At 48.9% G+C, this 24,037-nt stretch overlaps 1 protein-coding gene across 3 annotated transcripts in view; it reads left to right on the forward strand.

Moving 5' to 3' along the window:
• Positions 1 to 24,037, forward strand: part of LOC115083644 (zinc finger protein 208-like) — a 309,671-nt gene that overhangs the window by 26,769 nt on the left and 258,865 nt on the right. The window contains exon 4 of one of the 3 annotated variants that reach the window (XR_003854374.1): positions 3,211 to 4,087. The exons of the other annotated variants lie outside the window; for them this stretch is intronic. The gene's annotated coding sequence lies outside the window, so the exon portion shown is untranslated. Of the gene's footprint in view, positions 1 to 3,210; positions 4,088 to 24,037 lie in introns of those variants that run through there. 3 annotated transcript variants of the gene reach the window in all.

A 24,037-nucleotide genomic window follows, 5' to 3' on the forward strand; every position in this document is an offset into this window, starting at 1 on the left:
TTACGTTCTTTCTCACTCGACGCACGATAAGGCTCTGGAATTTGTTGCCAGAGGAAGCGGTTAGTGCAGTTAGCGTAGCTGGGGTTCAAAAAAAAGGTTTGCATAAGTTCTCGGAGGAGAAGTCCGTTAATGGCTACGAATCAATTATTCTCAGGGAGTAGGCACCGCTGTTCACCGCGCACCAGTAAGCACGGGTTCTTCTTAGCGTTTGGGTAATCGTCGAGGTTCTCGTGGCCCCGGTCTCGGCCTCTGTTGGAAACGGGATGCCGGTCTCGAGGGACCCTCGGTCTGACCCAGCACGGCAAATGTCTTACGTTCTTAACGCTAGGGCTAACGCGTGCTGCCGACCTGCCTGCGAGGTGGCGAAAAACAGGCTAAGTGCGGGAATAGGTAAGCGTGCGGCGAGGGCAAAGACATAAAACTAAAAAGTAAAAAGGAAGAAGAAGAAGAAGAAGAAAGATTGAAAAGCAATAAAAACAACCAAAGAAAAAAAACACACCCCAGAAATTCCGTCCGACGGCCACCAGGGGGCGCTCCGTACGGAGCCCTCCATGGGGAGAGACCTTCTTCCCCGAAGCCGCCATAGAGTTCCGGCAGCCCCGTGTAAAAACCTTAGCGGAGGCGCCTCCGACCTGCCGTCCCGAGTTCCCACCGACCCGTCCTTGTGCGGTTTGCCGGGATTTCTGGCGACACGCTTTTCAGAACAGGCGTGAGAAGGTAGCGGTTTCAGCGGGACCGATCGGGCGAGCGCAGCCGGGCAGGGAGCGCAGGTTCTCCCCCCCCTGGTGCCGGTCCTGCCGAACTGAAGTCCCCGAGCCCTGCCCTGCCCTGCGGAGGGAGCCGGTCCCCCGCCGGCCACAGGGGGGCGTTCTTCCGCCAGTCTTGCACTTTGTTGTTTTTTTTTTTTTTTAAACTGCTATTTTTCGTTTCTTCTATTTTAGTATTTACTGGAAGTAACTGCTGCAGAATAGAAATTCTCATCTCCACTATGCTTTCCCATGTAGTCTCAGGGGAGAAAACTGCAGGTCTTACCATGGAAGGTATTCTCAACACGGGAGATTCTCCGACAGCACCAGCAGGCTCCTCCAGCAACGCCTCTCTTCCCACACCGGTTTGCCCTGGTGATAATTCTGGGCTCCCTGCCGCTGTCACTGCCCCGGTGAACCCTGCAGAGCCCCGCCCTCTGGCACTTTGGTCTGGCGGCGTTTTTCTTTATTTCCGGGGCACCTCTTATTGCAGCAGGGTCATCCAGTGGCATTCCCCTGGCGGGGCAGAGTGGCGATATTGAGCCAGGGAGAGAGGGGAGCTCGAATTCCCCTTCCCCACTCTCCAGCGGCTGAAGCCCTGACCTCGTGTCGCTGCGCACCACATGGGCGTCCATCGGGCCGGAGAAAGGCAACGTCGGAGGAACCGCAGGGTGAGGTTCAGTCCTTGGTTTGCGTTTTCTCCCCATCGCAGGTAAAATGCAGCAAGAAAAGAGACTCAAAGTAAACACGCTCAAGGGATCCTACGCCGAGCGAGTCTATCGAGCGGCCATCTTGGATCCGCCCCCAAGAAGGCGAGTTTTTAAACTGGATTTGAATATGGCCAGAGAGGAAGCAAGACACATGGACTCAGGAAGTCTCTTCCAGGCACTCGGCAAAGCAAGGTGGAAAGCACAGAACTAAAAAGTGGCAGTGGTGGAGAAAGAGACAGAGAAGGCAACTTGCCTGGTGAATGGCATTGACGAGGAAGGAAAAGAAAAAGAAAATGAGGAGCTGCAGAGTGAGTGCATTTGTAGGGGAGGGAGAGAAGCTTGAACTGTAGGTGGAAGAGGACAGAGAGCCAATGTAGTGACCTGAGATCATGCAGCTGAATGTTGAAGAGATTGCAGTGGAGAAAAACGATTCAGCAGGCTAGCAAAGAGCAAATTACAGAAGACACAATGTTAGATTCCATATTAGGTGCTACAACCCAAGAAAGAGATCTAGGCATCATAGTGGATAACACATTGAAATCGTCGGTTCAGTGTGCTGCGGCAGTCAAAAAAGCAAGCAGAATGTTGGGAATTATTAGAAAGGGAATGGTGAATAAAACGGAAAATGTCATAATGCCTCTGTATCACTCCATGATAAGACCACACCTTGAATACTGTGTACAATTCTGGTCACCACATCTCAAAAAAGATATAATTGCGATGGAGAAGGTACAGAGAAGGGCAACCAAAATGATAAGGGGGAATGGAACAGCTCCCCTATGAGGAAAGACTAAAGAGGGTTAGGACTTTTCAGCTTTGAGAAGAGACGGCTGAGGGGGGATATGATAGAGGTGTTTAAAATCATGAGAGGTCTAGAATGGGTAGATGTGAATCGGTTATTTACTCTTTCAGGTATTAGAAAGACTAGGGGGCACTCCATGAAGTTAGCATGGGGAACGTTTAAAACTAATCGGAGAAAGTTCTTTTTCACCCAACGCACAATTAAACTCTGGAATTTGTTGCCAGAGGATGTGGTTAGTGAGGTTAGTATAGCTGTGTTTAAAAAAGGATTGGATAAGTTCTTGGAGGAGAAGTTCTTTACCTGCTATTAATTAAGTTGACTTAGAAAATAGTCACTGCTATTACTAGCAACAGTAACATGGAATAGACTTAGTTTTTGGGTACTTGCCAGGTTCTTATGGCCTGGATTGGCCACTGTTGGAAACAGGATGCTGGGCTTGATGGACCTTTGGTCTGACCCAGTATGGCAGGTTCTTATGAGGTGATAAGAGAGGGGAGGAGTGTTTTGGTGGCTCAGAGAGGAAGGGATAGATTTTAGCAGTGTTGTAGAGTAGGAACTGACTCACTTTAGCAGTGTTTTGGATGTGCAGAAGGAGGGAGAGGCATCAAAGATGACCCAAGGTTAGGGGCTGAGCAAACCAGGAGGATGAGAGCACAGTGAGCCCTCCTGATGTGACGGAATCAGATGTTCCTGATGTTCTGGATAATGCTCTGTTAGATCTTGGGTTTTATTATTCAGATTTATCCAGGCAGAGACGATTGATATTCTCTGTCTCTGGGATTAGACTTGTAAACCCTGAGGCCCAGAAAGGAAACTGACTCCAGGGAAACAAGTCTGGCAGTTCCAGGGGATGAGGGGTCCTGGTGTCCCCTCTTCCATGATAAAATGTTATGGGATTAAAGCCAGCTGAGCCCCTCCACGTGTCCATGAGTGTTTCTGGTTTGTGTTTCAGGTGCCTGTGACGTTTGAGGACATCTCTGTCTCTTTCTCCCAGGAGGAGTGGAGGTATTTAGATGAAGAGCAGAAGGAGCTTTACAGGGAGGTGATGAAGGAGAATTATGAGACCCTGAGGTCTCTAGGTCTAGGTAAGGGTTGCATTATCTGCATTTCTAGTATACACAGAGGATGTTTTGCTAAATGTCATTGGGTCAGCGCCTCACAGTAAATGTGCACACAGCCCTGGATTTCCCCCCTCTCTTGTGTAGGGAACAGGAAGGGCGGGATTGAGGCAGAAAGAGCTGGGGTGAACCCCCTGATAAGAAATTGGCAGCTTATCACTGATGCTGTAAGAATGAAGCTGCCCAGTGTATCCCCAGAGCCCTCCGTCTCCTGCGGCATGGAGTATCTCCTTTTTCTTTTCTGGGCCACTCGTCCACTCCCCACTACAGCAATAGCAATTTCGATCTCCCTCCCTTGATCTCAGATTCTGTCTGCAGGTAATGGAACCTCCTCTCCTTCCTACCTCTCCCCTCCTCCCGATCCCAGATCCCCTTCTCTGAAACCCCTCTTACTCCATCCTCTCCTCTTCTCCTTCCTCCTCTACCCCCATCCTAGATTTCCAAACCTCCCCCTCTTTTTCAAACTTTCTAATCTCCTGTCCTTAATCCTCTTTCCTTATTCTCACCCCTTCCCTGATCTTCTCATACTCTTTCCTTCTCCCTCCCATCCTTGAAATCTCCTCCCTGTGCTGATAACTGAGATCCCTTTTCCTCAACCAGTAAAAGCAAAAAAGTTTCTACAGACACAAGTAAGATTGGGAAACCTATTTATTTTCACCCTATATTATAAGATTACTAGGGTTCCGGGAATCATTACGTCTCATCTGCACGTGCGTGATATAATTTATTTATTTATTTTTTTATTTATTTATTTAAATAATTTATATACCGGAGGTTCCTGTATAGTATACATATCACCCCGGTTTACAAAGAACATTAACTATCGCTAAAATATAGCGGTTTACATAGAAACAGAATAAAAAGAAGTTTTTACATTGAACAAGTCTAAGTACGCAAGTTTTTACATTGAACAAATTAATTGAAGTAAGCAAATAGTGTATGATATTTAACCGTTAATAAACAAGCAGTTAATAAATCAATGAATAACATATATATATATATATAATGACATCACCCGGAGCGGGAGGAGGGGCTATAGGCAGCAGAGGAGGGGCAAGGACCCTCACGGGGACAATCACTGCAGCCACGGCGCCATCAATGGAGCAGGGAGCAAGGGAGAAAAACCAGCAGCACCAGGAGAAGAAAAGTGGTGGGGGGCTTTCCCGGATCCCCACTGAATAATCTATAATCACTGCTGAAGAGCCCTGCCTACCAGTGCACCCATTGCTCTTTCATTTTTCCCTAATAGTGAGGAATTCCTAATTCTGGAATTCCTCAAGAGGGAAATGTAGAGACAAGGCCTGACCCTTGTAACAGTTTTGCAACAACCTGTGACCTTTTGAGGCCTAAGGGCTGTGAAACTGTGGAAACTTGTACTGTTCTTGTTCCATTGCAGCAACTCAGGGAAGCTTGGGATCTGGCAGAAGACGTATGCATGTGCCTATGAATCACCGTGAACCCAAAGTTTTGTTTTATCTGTGGGAACTGTGCCTGAGAGCACCAAAGGGGAAACAGATGGGAGAAGTTAAGCTATTTGTAGAATGAAGGAAAATGTGTGTCCTGGCGGTCAGAAGGATGACTGCTGACTGCATGCAGAGGGCTTGAGGTCAGACAGAGAGAAAAACCTGTATATAAGGGGTGGTTGGAGCACTGGATATTTGGAGAAGGCCTGCACTCTCTCAGCATGTACATTGCATTGTACCCTTCTCCCCAGGAAGACGACCATTCTTACAGTTATACTGGAACATTTTATAAAATACTTATAACCTATTTACATATAATGAAATGTATGCTTGCTGTTATGATTCAATACTAAGGAAAGATGAATTATCTGTACAATTCTAAATAGGAAAAGTCTTCCTGTGCGATTCCTGAGACTTATATTACAGAAAAGGGATCCAGGAGAGAAGCCTTATCCTGAAGGTTTAGCCACAGCAAGCAGTCTAATCTAAAAATAAAGATAATTAGGGAACTGAAAGCCTTTGGAATAAGGAACAGTAAGGCTGAGGCTAAACAATTGTACAGCTTAAAGTCAGCGGGTACAGGAGGCCGAAAGCGGTGGTGCTCTGTACTCAGCCAGTGAGGACTGAGCTCAGGTAAGTTTAAAAATAATAATAAAAATAATAAAGAATTTAGTGAAGACAGAGAGATTACAGAAGGGTCTGCAGGACTTTCTCAGGTCTCCGTGCTTGGTGCACCATTCTGGCGTTTGTTCCTGCTCCCGTTTGGTGTTAGGGGAGCTTGGCAGGTTGAGCGGCACCGGTGGGCTGGGCCCCGCAGCAAGGCTTGTTTCTTGCGCTCCGCATGGAAGGCCGCGGCTGCATTTTTGCCGCTTTTGTGCTGCTTTACTGCCCTCTAGTGGAACGTCGGTGCTTCTAGTGCATCTGGCTCTGCACACGTGCTGTGCGCCCAGTTCTGGAGGCGACTTTTGTACGCACAAGTTTTGCCATTTGGTGGTGTGCACAGGTTTTGGCGCACAGTTTGTGTGTGTGTGTGTGTGTGTGTGTTTGTGGCATGTACTATTGGTGCGCATCAATTTTGGGTGCTTGCAGTTTGTCAGTGCGAGCTGGCTGGACGTACATTCTCCGTCGGCTGTTCACTGATGGCGCCGGTGACTAAGAAACCTAAGTGCCTTTCTCTCTGTTGCCTGTCATATTCGGGCATCTCAGCCTGATGTGTCCTTTAACCTGTGTCTATGCTGTTTAGAGGCTCAGGGAGAGATTTCGCTAAGCCTGGATCCTCCCAGCCTGAAGATGGTCTGGTTAAGGATCTGTCTGGAGGATCGCCGGATCTTGGAACTCCCTTGACTGGTTCCTCCGCAGGGGATGGTGGTTCAGTGAGCCCTGCTCCAGTTCCTTCCGGGTTTGGCCTGGATCCGGCTGCTTTTTCTTGTGTGGAGTTTTTTCAGGGTTTGCAATCCTTTCTTCGCCCAATCCTGTCAGGTCCGACCCTCACCCTCCCTCTTCCAGTTCTATGTTTAAGTGCCGGAGCACGCCTCAGTTTGCTGCGGGTGTTCCCGAAGGAACCTGGATGGCACTGATGATGAGGCAGATCCTGATTCCCTGGAAGATGGAGAAATTCCTCCAGGACTGGAACCGTATCGAACCAGGTTGCGTTTTTTCCATAGAGATGAACTGCCGGCCCTGATTTCCCAGACATTAAAGATGCCGAGTGTTCTTGGTGCAGATTCCATGTCTGAGCTGAAGAAGAATCCTATTTTGTCTTCCTTGCGTAAAGCCTCTTGTTTTTCCCCTTTTATGGATGCCATTCAGGGGTAACTTGCTGGTGTGGTGGTTACTACCCTTAACCAACGAGCCTTCATACTGTTGATGCAACTCATTATTGCTCTCTGCTTTAACAGCAAGAAGAAAAGGGGACAGCAACCACCAAGGACATGAGTTTTACGGTCTGGGAAAACAAGCCTGGGTGTAACTTGCTGATGTGGCTGTTACTGCCCTTAACCGATAAGCCTTATACTTGTGATGTAACTCCAACATTGCTCTCTGCTTCAACGGCAAGAGGTAACAGGGAATTGAACTCAGACAGCAACTAAAGAGGGCCCTGGGTTTAGCAGTTTGGGTAACTAAGTATGGGGGTAACTTGAATGCCATGGCAGTTGCCACCTCCTGATGATACCTTTGTGGGGGTGCTGGTGCTACCATAAGCTTGCTGGGTAGTCTGGATGGACCATTTGGTCCTTTTCTGCCGTCATTTCTATGTTTCTGTGATTGATCTTGAATGGGCACCCCAGAAGCAAATTTTCAAGGGTGTCATTCTTTGGAATGTCTGTATCTCCTGAATTCAGAGGCAAGAGAGCATTTATTTTCCCAAAGTGGATGCGCTTGTCTGTGCCATCTCTAATCGGACGATTATCTCTGTGGCGGGAGGAGTGGCCCTTGAGGGCTGAGCATGATAGGGGGAGTGAGGCCATCCTTAAGCAAGCCTTTGAAGCAGTAGTGATGACTTTACAGATTGCTTCCTGTTGTGCCCTAGTGGCACGATCTTGTCTGCTGCTCTCTCAGGAAGTTGATGATTCTGGAGTGACCTCCAGAGCGGTTATGGAACTCGCTGACACCTTTTTAGCAGATGCGGGCTGTGAATTGGTCCGTACCTCGGCCAGAGGAGTGGGTTCGGTGGTGGTGGCCAGGCGTCAAGTATTTTTGTGAAATTGGTCAGCAGATGCAGCCCCCAAAGCTAACCTTACGAAAATGCCTTTTAGAGGCTCGCTCTTCTTTGGGAGGGAGCTGGAGAAATTGGCCAGTAAGTGGGGCGAATCTCCAGTCCCTCTGTTGCTGAAGGATAAGAAGCAGTTGCAATGTCTCTGGTATGAGGGGCCATCTCCAAGCATTTTCAGAGGACTCAGCCTTTCGGTAGGTCTCAGTCCTTTCATCCTAGACAGCCCAAGAGAGGAGTGGGCTCGGATGGCGCATCCTCCAGAGCTTCCCATTGATGGTTTTCCAACTTACCTTCAGGAACTAAGATGGAGGGACGCCTCCCTCTCTGTTATCAGAGGTGGGTCGAGATCAGATCAGATCAGTAGGTCCTGGAGGTGAGACAAGAAAGATGTACACTGGAATTTCGCAGTATTCATCGGGACATGTTCATGGTGTCTCCCTACCACTCCCCACAGAAGAAGCAGGCAGTGGAATCTAAGCTTCTAAGTCTCCTTCAGCTGAGGACTGTCGTTCCAGTGCCTACGTCTCAAGAAAGTATGGGGCGATATTCCATTTATTTTGTTATGCCTAAGAAGGCGGGCTCCTTTCATTCCATCCTGGATCTCAAAAGGGTCAATCGCCATTTGAGGGTGACTCATTTTTGCATGGAAACCTTATGCTCAATGATAATGGCTGTGCAGTCGGGGGAATTTTGAAATCCCTAGATCTGTCCGAGGCCTACTTTCATATTCCCATCCATTTGAAGAACACCAGCGTTTTCTGCATCTTGCAGTGTTAGGACGCTATTATCAGTTTTGGGCGTTGCCTTTTTCACTAGCCACCACCCCCAGGATGTTTTCCAAGGTTATGGTGGTATTAGCGGCAGCGTTGAGTAGAGATGGGATCCTGGTACACCTGTATTTGGACGACCAGCTGATTCATGCCAGGTCTCTGGAAGAGAGCCACTTGGTGACCCGCAAGGTTATCTCCTTGTTACAGGAGCTCGGTTGGGTGGTGAACCTGGCCAAGAGCAGTCTTCAGCCCTCTCAGTCATTGGAGTATCTGGGTGTTTGGTTTGACACGATGCAAGGCAAAGTTTTCCTGCCAGAAGTTTGGATTCAGAAATTGATGTCACAGGTGCATCATTGGGTGAGCACTATATGCCTGACAATGTGGTCCTATCTACAGGTGCTCAGTTTGATGGCGGCAACCGTGGAAAGGGGTGAATAAACTTGTGGACAAAGGTGAACCGGTAGATGTGGTGTATTTGGATTTCCAGAAGGCGTTCGACAATGTCCTGCATGAGAAGCTTCTAGGAAAACTAAAGTCATGGGATAGGAGGCGATGTCCTTTTGTGGATTGCAAGTTGGTTAAAAGACAGGAAACAGAGAGTAGGATTAAATGGTCAGTTTTCACAGTGGAAAAAGGTAAACAGTAGAGTGTCTCAGGGAATGGGGTACGACGGGTGAGGTGATCAAATTTGTGGATGACACTAAATTATGTAGAGTAGTTAAATCTCAAGTGGATTGTGATGAATTGCAGGAGGACCTTGCAAGACTGGAAGATTGGGCTTCCAAATGGCAGATGAAATTTAACATGGACAAGTGCAAAGTGATGCATATAGGGAAAAATAACCCTTCCTGTAATTACACAATGTTAGGTTTTACCTTAGCAGTTACCACCCAGGAAAGAGATCAAGGTGTCATAGTGGATAATACATTGAAATTGTCGGCCCAGTGTGCTGTGATGATCACCAGCTGTGGTCCGCCACCAGCCCCGTGGGCGGGCTGAGTAGGGCGCCTCGTGGCACATTGCCTTCCTCACTACCGCAGCACAAGCCTCCGGGAGACTTCCGCTTGAATCCTTGTCCCTGGTGTACAGAGTTCCTTGTGCTTGCTCCGTCCATGCTAAAGACTCTGCCTGAACCTGTACCGTACCAGCGTGGCCGCGACCAGCCACTGGCGGCTGTGTAGGGCGTGCCTCGGTGCAGGTCTGTACAGTTTCTACAACGTGTTCTTCTCAGTTATTCCACTATCTTGTCTAGAGTCTACGTCTCTCCAGCGTGGTTCGCGACCAGCCCCGCGGGTGGTCTGGGTAGGGCACTCTGCGTCGCAGTCTGAGCCCAGCTCTTGATCCTGACTCTGTGTCTTCAGAACCTCGTTCCTGACTCTGAGTCTTCAGAGCCTTGCTCCTTGTCTTCGTCCAAGTGTTCTCGCTCCTGAGTCCTCGTCCAAGTACCCACGTCTCTGCCTCAGTCTTCGTCCAAGTACCCACGTCTTCGCCTCAGTCTTCGCCTGAATATCTATGTTTCGGTCTTCGTTTGCCGTTGGCCTCCATCCGGCATGCCACTTCTTGCCGATACCCAGCGACAGTTCCGAAAGGGCTTGGAACAGTCGGAGGACTGTTCAAAAGACCACCATTGCGTTGTGGGTCTTCCCGAAGTGTGCAGGTCTGGTGGAGGGTCAGTACCTTCAGTCATCCTTGTCTTCACTCCAGCCTCGTCCCTGTTCCGGATTCCATCGTCAGTCTTCACTTCAGCTTCGTTCCTGTCCAGCCCATGCTCGGGCATGCCTCGCCTGCCTCGGCACCTCTTCAGAGTCCCTCTGGAGTCGAGCCGTGGTCCAAGAATACACAATCCCTTGGAAAGTGGAACCGCTCTCCTAGCACTTCCTAACATAAAGAAGTTAGGGTTGTTCAGTTTGGAGAAGAGACAATTGAGGGGGGTATATGATAGAGGTCTGCAACATCACGAAAGGACTTGACCAAGTTAATGTAAATCGGTTATTTACTCGCTGACAATAGAAGGACCCGGGGACACTCCATGAAGTTAGCAAGTAGCTCATTTAAAACAAATCAAAGAAAATTCTTTTTCACTCAGTGCATAGTTAAGCTCTGGAATTCATTACCAGGGGATGTGGTTTCAGCAGTTAGTGTTACTGAGTTGAAAAAAAGGTTTGGATAAGTTCTTAGACGTTAAATCCATAAACTGCTATTATGGTAATTAATAAGCAATCTGTCTAATGTTTGGGTACTTGCCAGGTACATGTGACTTGGATTGGCCACTGTTAGAAACAGGATACTGGGCTTGATGGACCCTTGGTCTGACCCAGTATGGCATTTCTTATGTTCTTATGAGTATAGCCTCCTAAGTCCCTTGGATGTGAAGAGGGGTGTTGTGTGGTTTCTGGAGGTTTCTGAACCTTTCCGGAAGACGGATCGCCTGTTTGTCCTTCATGGTAGAAGGAAGCAGGGCGAACCAGCCTTGCAGGCTACTATAGCTCGCTGGATTAAAGAGATAGTCACGGCCGCATATGTAGATGCTGGAAAGCCGTTGCCTACTCAGATTAAGGCTCATTCCACTAGGACTCAGGCAGTGTCATGGGCGGATGTTAGATTGTTGTCTCCTGATGACATTTGCTGAGCTGCGACGTGGTCCTCCTTACATATGTTTTCCAGGTTTTGCTGTCTGGATGTGCCCAGGAGGATGCAGCCTTTGCACATGCAGTGTTGACTGGACCGTGGGCACATTCCACTGGTCCTGGTCCTGAGTCCATCTGTCTACACGTGAGGAAAGGAGAAATTGTTTTTCTTAATGAGACAGATGGACTCAGCTTCCCACCCTTGGCTGCCGAATGATTGTGTCAATGGGCCTCCTGCAGGGCTATGTGTTCCAGGGGATTACTGGTAAGTGTTCATACAGTCCCTAGATTGAAGTACATACGTTCCTTGCTTGAGTTCAGTGTTCTTGTTGCTTGAATACAGTAATGCTGGATTGTTTTTAATCAAGTTTTTTTGCTAGTCTGTTAACAGTTGCTTTTGAAGAGAATACTGGCAGGCTTATGTCACTGAATGTGACATCAGCTTGCTCTGTCTCCATCTGCTGGTAGAGAAGCATAACTCATTGACCCTGAGTCCAGCTGTCTGCACTAAGGAAAACAAAATTATCAGGTAAGTAGTAATTTCTCCTACAGGCCTTACTGTTCAGCTTGGCTATATCACCCAGAACCCTTTTTTTTCCAAGGGAATGGTGATAGTGCATGTGTTTATCAAGGAGGGCATCCTAATTCGTCCTTATCTGGATGGCTGATTAATTAGAGCCAAGTCAGCAGCGGATAACCATGCCGGGTCTCGCAGAATGGTTCAGTTGTAAGAACTCGGATGAGTTGTCAATCTGGCCAAGAGCAGCTTAAATCTTCAGATGCTAGACTACTTAGGTGCCGGGTTCATCACATTTCAGGGTAAGGTATTCCTTCCGGAGCAGCGTATTGAAAAGCATTGGACACGGATAGGAGTTCTGTGACTGACGGATCGGTTGTCGGTGTTGGCGTAATTACAGATGTTCGGTTCCATGCTGTTGCCTTGGAGTTAGGTACGTGGGCTAGAGTTCACATGCGACCACTGATGCCCCTATTACTGGTGAAGGAGGAGTTACTCTGGTGGGTACAGAGAGATCATCTCACTGTGGAAATGGATCTGGAGATTTCTGATTGAATAGTTGTTACCACAGATGCAAGTTTTCAAGGCTGAGGAGTTCATTGCAGGAATTGGTGATGCAGGGGCAGAGGTCCCCAGAGGAGATGGGTTGGTCCATCAATTGATTTAAGCCTTGAGTGTTTCAGTTAGTGTTGCTGAAGTTTGCAGTCCAGTTGAACAGGAAACCTGTGAGGGTCAGGTCAGACAACGCTGCTGCAGTGGTCTATATTTACCTCATAAAGGGGGAACCCTGAATCAGCAGGTTCTCTGTAAGTGGATGTGTTCCTGGCGTGGGGGATACAGCATCTCTGAGGGTAGTCGACATCTCACCTAGTGGGAGTTGACAATGTTCAGGTGGATTGTCACAGTCATAATGTCATTAACCTGGGGCGCATGGGACTGGCAAACTAGGCCTTTCAGCTCATTCTTTCCCAATGCGGTTGGGCCTTTTTTGGATCTGATGGCGTGCCGCGAGAAGGTGAAGATGTCTCACTTTTACAATCACAGATGGGACTCTCAGGCACTCGAGCTTGATGTTCTTGGTCACAGTAGGTCACGGACCCAGATGCTATGTGTGTTTTCCGTGGCCCCTGATTGATAGATTGCTACAGGAGACAGGCCATCTCCCAGGCTTAGCTGTTCTAGCGTCCTCGGACTGGCCAAGGGGCCTTGATATATAGATCTTCAGTAGCTGGTCGACCACAGCCTGTTACAACTACTCTTACGCAGGGACTTTCTGCAACAAGGACTGATTCTCCATGAGAATCCAGATCGATGTCGTCTTACGGGTGATCCCTGAGAGGTCTAAACGATTGAAGCGGGGTCATTCCATGTTGGTAGTGAGCGCTATGTTGCAAGATGGGGGGAAAAAAGGATTTTCTACGTCCTTGGCGTATGTGCGCCTCTGGAGGTTCTTTGGGAATGGTTCTCTGTTCCCACCACAGCGGTGATTTCTTTGATTTTGGTATTTCAGCAGGAAGGTTTGACTAACGGGCTGATGCTAAGTAGGCTGAAATTAGAAGTGACAGCTTCGGCCTGGTATAGGGGTCGAGTTCATGGGAAACCTTTTTTCATCGCATCCAGAAGTGTCTAGATTTTTTAAGGGTCTTCAGCCTATTCAGCCGCCACTGTGGACACTTGTATGCTTTAGGACCTGACCTTGGTGTTGACCTTTTTGGCAGGCCCCACATTTCTTCCTCTTTGATAGCTTACCTTTTCTGGTGCTTACACTGGACAGAGTACAGGTTAGGACTGTACCTTCCTTCATGTCCAAGGTGGTATCTGACTTTTTTTTTTCAATCTGCCCATATTGTTGCCCTCGTTGGATGGAGCAGTGGACGTGGCATCCCTTGGATGTGCGGAGACATCTGTTGCATTAACTTAGGGTTACAGAGACCTTGCGGAGAACAGATCGTCTCTTCGTACTTCATGAGAGTGAAGAAGGGAGAAACAGCTTCTCGTACCACAGTGGCAGTTTGGATTAAAGATGTGATCACAGCGGCTTAGGTGGATGTGGATATGACATTACCCAGGCTAATTAGGGCTCGTTCGACAGCGCAAACGGTATGAATTAAAAACATGGCTCTGTAATCAGGCATTCAAGGAAGGCTCAGGCTAATCACAATAGACATTATAAGTCTCCTGCCCACCTAAACTATGAATCTGCAATACTCCACTCTGGTATTTTTTTTTTTATTGGTTATTTTTAGATGTTTTACTTATTTTGTTCATTTTGGATGCTTTTACATATTATTTAACTTGTAATATAAATTGAATTTAGTATTAACTTGACTTGTATGAAATTTTTAATATTATTATGTTGATCAATGTACTTGTATGCCTTTTATAATTGTATTACTGTAAACCGATGCGACGGTCCCTGGTCCAAACACCGGTATAGAAAACTTTACAGATAAATAAACAAATATTTATTGGGGGGGGCGCTCTTCCGCCGGCAACGGAGATGGTCGCATGAACTCGTGCTCTCCCTCCCAGGTCTAATTTCTGCAACTTAAATTAAGCTTGGAAACCGGCGATTATCAGGGTAAAGTGGTCATAAGCTCCCGGAACAGCAACCACGGCAGCAAAAAAAAAATCTGCAGATTTAAAGCAGTTTTCTTTTACCAAAGTACCACCAGAGCTGACTGACGTTCCCACCGACAGGCCCGAGCAGGCCGCTGTGGATGGCACCCCGGTAATTTTGAACTCGAGCACCCCACGCTTGTCACACAGCTGAGAGATGAGATTCGGGGGTGGTTTGTGGAGTTTCAGGCAGACCTCAAGAACCACAAAAAAGAACTATTGGCCTCTCTTTCAGATTTGTGAGAGGATTTTGCAGCGCTGGGGCAGAGAGTAGATGAAGTCGATGTTAGGCCCGAGAGCCACGCAGCAGCGCTGAAAACTTTAAATCTGCAGCAGGGACATCTAGAAGCTGAATTCACCACACTACAGGACAAGATTGAAGATCTTGAAAACCACACACGGAGGTGCAATATGCGAATAAGGGGAGTACCTGAATCTCCTGCATACTCCAACTTCTCAGAGGTGGCTGAGAAAATCTGCAGCTTTATACTACTGGGAGGAAACTTACCTAATGGAGAGGAGGCTGAACAAACCACTTGCATAAAGCTGGAGAGAGCACATAGAGCTCTAGGACCCAGATCAGACGCTAAACCGCGAGACATCGTGATCTGCTTCCATAGCTATGCCCAAAAGTCCTCAGTAATGGATGCTGCTAAAAAGCAAAATACCAGACTGTCAGGCTGATTCAGTATTTAAATAAGACCCGGCGGTAGAAATGGGCAAAAGGAGGCGCTAGGGACACCAGCACGTCCCTAGTGGCTTCTTTTTGACAGGAGCGGCGGCTGTCAGCGGGTTTGACAGCCAACGCTCAATTTTGCCGGCATCGGTTCTTGAGCCCACTGACAGCAATGGGCTCGGAAACCGGATGCCGGCAAAATCTGAGTGTTCGGTTTTCGACCCGACAGCCGCCGGCCCATTTTAAACTTTTTTTTTTTTTAATTTTAATTTTTACTTTTTTTACCCTTCGGTGCCTGGAGAAATTAACGCCTACCTTTGGGTAGGCGCTAATTTCTGAAAACAAAATGCGCGGCTTGGCTGCACATTTTCCTTTCTGAATCACACGGGAATACCTAATAGGACCATCAACATGCATTTGCATGTTAAGGGCGCTATTAGGTTCGGCGGGTTGGACGCGCATTTTCCGCCCCTTACTGAATAAGGGGTAAGGGAAAACGCGCGTCCAATAGCGGGTTAACAATGTGCTCCATCGGAGCGCACTGTACTGTATCAGCCCATGTGTGAGGGCAACGCTATCGCCATTTTTCAAGACTTGGCTTCCTCCACGCTTAGGAGGAGATTTGAAATCAGAGGGGTAACCTCCTTTATGCGAAATGAAAACATAAGGTATAAATGGACTTTTCCGTTTGGATTACAGTTTTTGGTGAAAGGTACGACACACAGAGTCAAGAGGCTGAGCGCAGCAGTGGAGGCTCTAGAAAAGGCCGGCTAGAGCCTCAATACAGCAGCCACCCGGCCATCATCAAAACCACAGAGAATTGTGGATCAACCGAGATGGCACAGAGTTGGCAAGGGCGACAGGAGACTGAGGAGGCGTTCGGAAGATTCGAGAGCGGCCCTCTCTGACCAAGGATGAAAAGATGAGGACCCAGTTGATTTATAGCCCGCCAGGCTTCTAGTATGGCTGTCCTGTCCATCGGTTGGGCTTTTGATCCAATAGTTGACCGCCTTAACATTATGACCTTCAAAATGTGGGAAGCAGATTCTAATAGTGTTCTACCGGTTATGATTGTTAACGGTTGTTATGGATTTTCTAGCGTGTAGCCAGATGGACTCAGAACAAGTGGGTATAGTGTGCTCGTGCTAGCAGTTGGAGAAGGATCTGACGTCAGCAAGTGGTACATATACCCCTGCATGAAGTGCAGACGCTCAGTAATTTCCGTCTCCAAAGCAGTTTGGAGCTACCTCACGCTCGCTGAGCGTGTTTCCAAATTCTAATGACTAAATTCATAGAAGAATCCTACCTGACGACGAGCCCTGCACTCCTGCGGTGATACCCTCGGGTCCCTCCCCCAGTTGAGTTTCCCGAGGTGATTTCCGTGGTCCCTCGGAGGTAAGAGCCTCGGTCCGGTGGCCGAATCGCGGCAGGGATCTAGCCCCCGAGTGAGAAGGGCTCAGGCGCGGCTGAGAGGCACCTCGGTCCCGATCCGTTCGCGGTGAGGACTTGGCCCCCAAGCGAGACGAGTTCAGGCGCGGCCTAGAGGCAGCGGGTGCACTTCCTCGAGCACGGCGGTGACGGTAATTACCCTCTCCCCTCGCATCCGGAGACCGCCCGGGTTGCAGCCGGGAAGCACCGAAGATCAGGTAAGGCGTACATCTTTTTACTTTTGCTGGTCTCCGGAGAGCGAGGATTAGCGGGATCTGCCTGCGTGGAGACCCGCCAAGGAGGTCGCCATTTTGCCTGCCTGCTCACCGCCGCCATCTGCCCTTGTTTAAAGGTACCGGGCGCGTAGGATAGGCGCCCGAAGGTAATTGAGCGTATTGGGCAATAGGCGCACACTGTTAGGCGCACAGGGTAAGCGACCATTGTTAAGCGCACACATAAGCCTCGCGCATACTGAAAAGCGCATACTTAGGCTGGGAGCGCACCGGCGCATGGAGACAACAGACGCGATGGAGCGTATGAGAGCCCATGCGCCCTCAGAGGTGGCCCCTCCAGAATCAGGCATAAAAGCTCTAGGCCTCTGCGCAGCATGCCATCTCAGAGCTACAGAGAGCGAGGAAGCAGACTCCCTATGCGCCCGGTGTGAAGAGGCCCTGGGAGTTCCAGGCCAGGGCCGGTCTCAGCCCAGATTACTTGCCAGTTCCTCTGGGAACACCCTGGACCTAGTAGGCCAGGGTGAGCAGCCGGGGAACCCAAGAGACCTGGTGCCCCTAAGGCTAGAACCTGCTTCGCTCTCCTGGGTGGAGTTATTCAGGGGGATTCACGCCTTTGTCCAGATGCAGTCTAATCCCCGAACGGACCTATATGCTCCGGATGACCCTGCCCCTGGACCCTCAAGACCTAGGCATGGACACCCGCTACCTGGAAGCCCCACTTATGGGGAGTCAGATTACTCTGAGGAAGAAGGCGAGCTCCCCGAGGAGGGAGAACTTCCCTCGGGGATGGAGCCATATCGAACCATGAGACGCTTCTTTCCTAAGGAGGATCTCCTGGACCTGGTCTCTCAATGCCTGTCGGAGCTGGATATCCCAGGACAGGGCACCCCAGGGGTACCGAGAATGAACCCCCTGCTAGAGGGCCTTCGTCAAACGGCCCACCATTTTTCCCTCCTACAAGTAGCACAACAGCTAATCGATCTGGAGTGGAATGCGCCGGAGGCTTCATTCAAAGGGGGTCGGGGCCTTATCTGGCATGTACCCCCTGGACCCGGCAACCAAGGAGCTGCTCGCGTGCCCCAAGGTAGACGCCATAGTTTGCGCAATTGTGAAGTGCACCACCATTCCGGTAGAGGGAGGGGCGGCCCTCAAGGATCCACATGACCGGCGCATGGATGCCATTCTAAAACAAGCCTTTGAGGTGGCAGCTATGTCCTTACGAATTGCGGCCTGCTGCACAGTGGTAACGCGTTCCTGTTTATCACAAGCCAGGAACAACACCCCGGGAGCAGACATGGAATCAGCTCTCTCATTCCTCACTGACGCTGCCTCCGACCTAGTCCGTACGGCAGCCAAGGGAGTATCATCCTCAGTGGCAGCCAGGAGGCAGCTCTGGCTACGAAATTGGTCAGCTGACTCCTCCTCCAAGACACGCCTTACAAGAATGCCCTTTTGGGAATTCCTTCTATTCGGCAGCGACCTCGAGCAACTGGCTAACAAATGGGGCGCCTCTCCATTACCCTGTCTACCAGAAGACAAGTCAAGGAGGAACCAGTGCCCTTTTCCTAGGCCATCCAGAGGTAGAAGCTCTCAACGCTTCAACCCTTACAGGAATAGCTACCAAGCACCTCGTTTTCAGGCCAGGAACCAGTCCTTTCAGACAAGGCACAACAAGAGGGGAGCCGGCTCGGGTTCGGGTCCCGGCCGCACCCCGCAATGAGAATCAGCCGACCCATCCGGGGGAAGAAGCCATAGGGGGCAGGCTGACCCTTTTCTACCACAGATGGGTTGAGATTACTTCGGACCAGTGGATCCTCGCCATCATCCGAGAAGGGTATTACTTAGACTTCCTTCGCATCCCTCCGGACAAGTTTGTGGAGTCTCCTTGTCCTCCCCCCAAGAGGGCGGCACTGGAAGTTACCTTATTGAGGCTTCTGTCCCTAAAAGCCATAGTCCCAGTGCCTGCGTGGGAGATGAATTCTGGGCATTATTCCATTTATTTCATCGTACCCAAGAAAGAGGGCACCTTCAGGCCCGTTCTGGACCTCAAGTCAGTCAACCAATACTTAAGGGTCCCGAGATTTCGCATGGAAACTCTGCACTCAGTCAGAAGTGCGGTACAGCCAGGGGAGTTTCTCACGTCCCTGGACCTGTCAGAGGCCTACCTGCATATCCCAATTCATCGGGATCACCAACGCTACTTGCGCTTCAAAGTCCTGAAACAGCACTTCCAGTTCCGGGCTTTACCCTTCGGGTTAGCCACTGCGCCGCGGACCTTTACCAAAGTAATAGTAGTGGTGGCGGCGGCACTCAGGAAGGAAGGAATCCTTGTCCATCCCTACCTGGACGATTGGCTGATCAGGGCAAAGTCACCGGAGGAGAGCCATCGGGCAACCAAGAGAGTTGTATCTCATCTGGAAAGCCTAGGGATGGGTGGTCAATACAAACAAGAGTTCCCTACAGCCTTCCCAGTCGCAGGAATACCTGGGAGTCTGATTTGACACCCAGGCAGACAAAGTCAGCCTGACCTCCAAGAAGAAATCAAAACTCCGGAATCGTCTACAGACCCTGCTGAGCACCATCCGGCCCACAGCTTGGGATTACCTGCAGGTCCTCGGTCTAATGGCATCCACTCTGGAGGTGGTACCATGGGCACGGGCCCATATGAGACCGTTACAACGCTCCCTCCTCTCTCGGGGGAGCCCATGATTACAGAATTACACCGTGCATCTACCTCTACCGGCCAGAGTGCGGAACCAGCTACGGTGGTGGTTGCAGCCCGGCCACACGAGCCGGGGATCGAAAATGTCCTCCCCCACGTGGACCCTGCTCACTACAGATGCCAGTCTGAGCGGTTGGAGAGTACACTGCGAAGAGCTCACCGCCCAAGGGCGGTGGAACAAAGAGGAGTTGGGGTGGAACATCAACCGACTAGAGGCACGGGCAGTCCGGTTAGCCTGCCTGCGGTTTGCCCACAGACTTCGAAACAGAGCAGTCAGAGTGATGTCGGACAACGCCACCATGGTGGTATACATCAACCGACAGGGCGGAACCAGAAGCCATCAGGTATCCTTAGAAATAGCCCCCCTGATGGCCTGGGTGGAAGCAAATCTCCAGGACATATCCGCCGTCCACATCGCTGGGAAGGGCAACACCATGGCAGACTTCCTCAGCAGAGAAAGCCTAAATCTGGAGGAATGGCAGCTGTCCTCCACAGCATTCCAGATGATTGTGGATCGGTGGGGGACTCCAGGCATGGACCTACTAGCGGACAGGTCCAACGCTCAAGTACTCAGATACTTCAGTCGCAGGCGAGATCCGTTATCCCACGGGATCGACGCCCTGGTACAGCCATGGCCTCAGGGGATCCTGCTATACGCCTTTCCCCCATGGCCCCTGTTGGGCGCCATTCTACACAACATTCAGCGGCACAGAGGCCTAGTTCTACTGGTGGCCCCGGACTGTCCAAGAAGACCCTGGTATGCAGACATGAGAAGACTACTGGCAGGGGAGCCTCTACCCCTGCCCCCTCACAGGGACCTGCTACGGCAAGGTCCCATCCTCCACGAGGATCCAGCTCAATCCTCTCTTACGGTCTGGCCATTGAGAGGGCTCGACTGAAGAAAAGGGGATACTCTGGGGCGGTAATACATAAACTTCTCCGAGCACGTAAGTTCTCCACATCACTAACTTATATAAGGATCTGGAGAGTATTTGAAGCCTGGTGCGAAGCCCGTAGCACCAATTCTCATACCGCTAAAATCCCCATCATTTTGGATTTTCTGCAAGATGGACTTCAGAAGGGTCTGTCCCTCAATTCCATCAAGGTTCAGGTAGCAGCGCTATCCTGCTACGGCCCCAGGAGTGACGGCAACAGCATTGCCACACACACCAGAAGTTTCACGTTTCCCTGAAAGGAGTCAAACACATTCGTCCACCACTGAAGTGGCCGGTGCCCCTGTGGGACCTCAACCTAGTTTTGGGATTCCTGGCGGGATCCGCCTTCAGACCCCTCAGGGGCCTGTCCCTCCGTTTATTAACCTTGAAGATGGTGTTCTTACTGGCGATATGCTCGGCACGCCGCATCTCGGAGCTACAAGCACTGTCCTGCCGCGATCCATTTCTCAGAATCACCCCAGGGACTTATCCATCTTCACACGGTTCCCTCCTTCTTACCCAAAGTAGTCTCACACTTTCACCTTAACCAATCCATATCCTTACCAACCACGGAAGGGTTGGAGAAGTCAGAAGACGGTCGAGTACTGCGTCATCTCGACATCGGCAGGATACTGTCCAGATACCTGGAAAAGTCGGAAGCAGTACGTAAGACGGACCACCTGTTCGTCCTTCACAGTGGGAAGAGGCAAGGAGAAGCAGCTTCACAGGCAACTATTGCCCGCTGGATCAAAGAAGTTATAATGGCGGCCTATGTAGAAGCGGGAAAACCACCACCTCTACGGATCAAGGCCCACTCTACCAGAGCACAAGCGGCCTCCTGGAGCAGAAACTAGAATGCTGTAGCATGCCGAGATATGTAGGGCAGCAACGTGGTCCTCCATCCCATACCTTCTCCAGATTCTACCGTCTGGACGTCCAGGCCAGGGAGGACTCAGCATTCGGCAAGCGGCAATCCTAACGGACCTCAGGCAGCCTCCCGCCCAGTCTGGGAGTAGCTTTGTACATCCCATTTGTTCTGAGTCCATCTGGCTACACGCTAGGAAATGGTGAGATTACTTACCTGATAATCTCGTTTTCCTTAGTGTAGACAGATGGACTCAGCATCTCACCTGGCTGCCGCTATACATGGGGTTTCACCGAATCAAGGTAAGCCATGTTTTCCTTATATAGGGCATCCACCCTGCCGGGTGTCGACGCCTTCCGGTTGAGAACACTGGCGGTCTCCAGCTACTGGCAATCGGTCAGGTTACTCATATTGAGTTGATCAATCGGTCAGTCCTACATATATCCAGAAAGCTTTTGCAAGGAACTTACTGAGCGTCTGCACTTCCTGCAGGGGTATATGTACCACGTGCTGACGTCAGATCCGTCTCCAACTGCTAGCATGAGCACTCTATGCCCACTTGTTCTGAGTCCATCTGTCTACACTAAGGAAAACGAGATTATCAGATAAGTAATCTCAACATTGCATGTGTTTTATATGTTACTACTATTCTGGGAGGGAGAACTGGCAGTGGCCATCCCCGACTGCATTGGGGGTACTCCCGGTACTGGAGCAAGCCATCCTGTTAGATGGATGGACGGGGATAAGCATTGTCTCTTCTACAAGAATGCTCACTAAGCAACATAAGAACATAAGAAAATGCCATACTGGGTCAGACCAAGGGTTCATCAAGCCCAGCATCCTGTTTCCAACAGTGGCCAATCCAGGCCATAAGAACCTGGCAAGTACCCAAAAACTAAGTCTATTCCATGTAACCATTGCTAATGGCAGTGGCTATTCTCTAAGTGGACTTAATAGCAGGTAATGGACTTCTCCTCCAAGAACTTATCCAATCCTTTTTTAAACACAGCTATACTAACTGCACTAACCACATTCTCTGGCAACAAATTCCAGAGTTTAATTGTGCGTTGAGTAAAAAAGAACTTTCTCCGATTAGTTTTAAATGTGCCCCATGCTAACTTCATGGAGTGCCCCCTAGTCTTTCTACTATCCGAAAGAGTAAATAACCGATTCACATCTACCCGTTCTAAACCTCTCATGATTTTAATCACCTCTATCATATCCCCCCTCAGTCGTCTCTTCTCCAAGCTGAAAAGTCCTAACCTCTTTAGTCTTTCCTCATAGGGCAGTTGTTCCATTCCCCTTATCATTTTGGTAGCCCTTATCTGTACCTTCTCCATCGCAATTATATCTTTTTTGAGATGCGGCGACCAGAATTGTACACAGTATTCAAGGTGCGGTCTCACCATGGAGAGATAAAGAGGCATTATGACATTTTCCGTTATATTCACCATTCCTTTTCTAATAATTCCCAACATTCTGTTTGCTTTTTTGACTGCCGCAGCACACTGCACCGACGATTTCAATGTGTTATCCACTATGACACCTAGATCTCTTTCTTGGGTTGTAGCACCTAATATGGAACCCAACATTGTGTAATTATAGCATGGGTTATTTTTCCCTATATGCATCACCTTGCACTTATCCACATTAAATTTCATCTGCCATTTGGATGCCCAATTTTCCAGTCTTACAAGGCCTTCCTGCAATTTATCACAATCTGCTTGTGATTTAACTACTCTGAACAATTTTGTGTCATCTGCAAATTTGATTATCTCACTCGTCGTATTTCTTTCCAGATCATTTATAAATATATTGAACAGTAAGGGTCCCAATACAGATCCCTGAGGCACTCCACTGTCCACTCCCTTCCACTGAGAAAATTGCCCATTTAATCCTATTCTCTGTTTCCTGTCTTTTAGCCAGTTTGCAATCCATGAAAGGACATCGCCACCTATCCCATGACTTTTTACTTTTCCTAGAAGCCTCTCATGAGGAACTTTGTCAAACGCCTTCTGAAAATCCAAGTATACTATATCTACCGGTTCACCTTTATCCACATGTTTATTAACTCCTTCAAAAAAGTGAAGCAGATTTGTGAGGCAAGACTTGCCCTGGGTAAAGCCATGCTGACTTTGTTCCATTAAACCATGTCTTTCTATTTGTTCTGTGATTTTGATGTTTAGAACACTTTCCACTATTTTTCCTGGCACTGAAGTCAGGGTAACCGGTCTGTAGTTTCCCGGATCGCCCCGGAGCCCTTTTTAAATATTGGGTTACATTTGCTATCCTCCAGTCTTCAGGTACAATGGATGATTTTAATGATAAGTTACAAATTTTTACTAATAGGTCTGAAATTTCATTTTTTAGTTCCTTCAGAACTCTGGGGTGTATACCATCCGGTCCAGGTGATTTACTACTCTTCAGTTTGTCAATCAGGCCTACCACATCTTCCAGGTTCACCGTGATTTGATTCAGTCCATCTGAATCATTACCCATGAAAACCTTCTCCATTACGGGTACCTCTCCAACATCCTCTTCAGTAAACACCGAAGCAAAGAAATCATTTAATCTTTCCGCGATGGCCTTATCTTCTCTAAGTGCCCCTTTAACCCCTCGATCATCTAACAGTCCAACTGACTCCCTCACAGGCTTTCTGCTTCGGATATATTTTAAAAAGTTTTTACTGTGAGTTTTTGCCTCTACAGCCAGCTTCTTTTCAAATTCTCTCTTAGCCTGTCTTATCAATGTCTTACATTTAACTTGCCAATGTTTATGCTTTATCCTATTTTCTTCTGTTGGATCCTTCTTCCAATTTTTGAATGAAGATCTTTTGGCTAAAATAGCTTCTTTCACCTCCCCTTTTAACCATGCTGGTAATCATTTTGCCTTCTTTCCTCCTTTCTTAATGTGTGGAATACATCTGGACTGTGCTTCTAGAATGGTATTTTTTAACAATGACCACGCCTCTTGGACATTTTTTACTTTTGTAGCTGCTCCTTTCAGTTTTTTTCTAACAATTTTTTCTCATTTTATCAAAGTTTCCCTTTTGAAAGTTTAGCACGAGAGCCTTGGATTTGCACACTGTTCCTT

This window comes from Rhinatrema bivittatum, chromosome 2 (genome assembly GCF_901001135.1).
Source record: "Rhinatrema bivittatum chromosome 2, aRhiBiv1.1, whole genome shotgun sequence".
Taxonomy (NCBI): Eukaryota; Metazoa; Chordata; class Amphibia; order Gymnophiona; family Rhinatrematidae; genus Rhinatrema; species Rhinatrema bivittatum.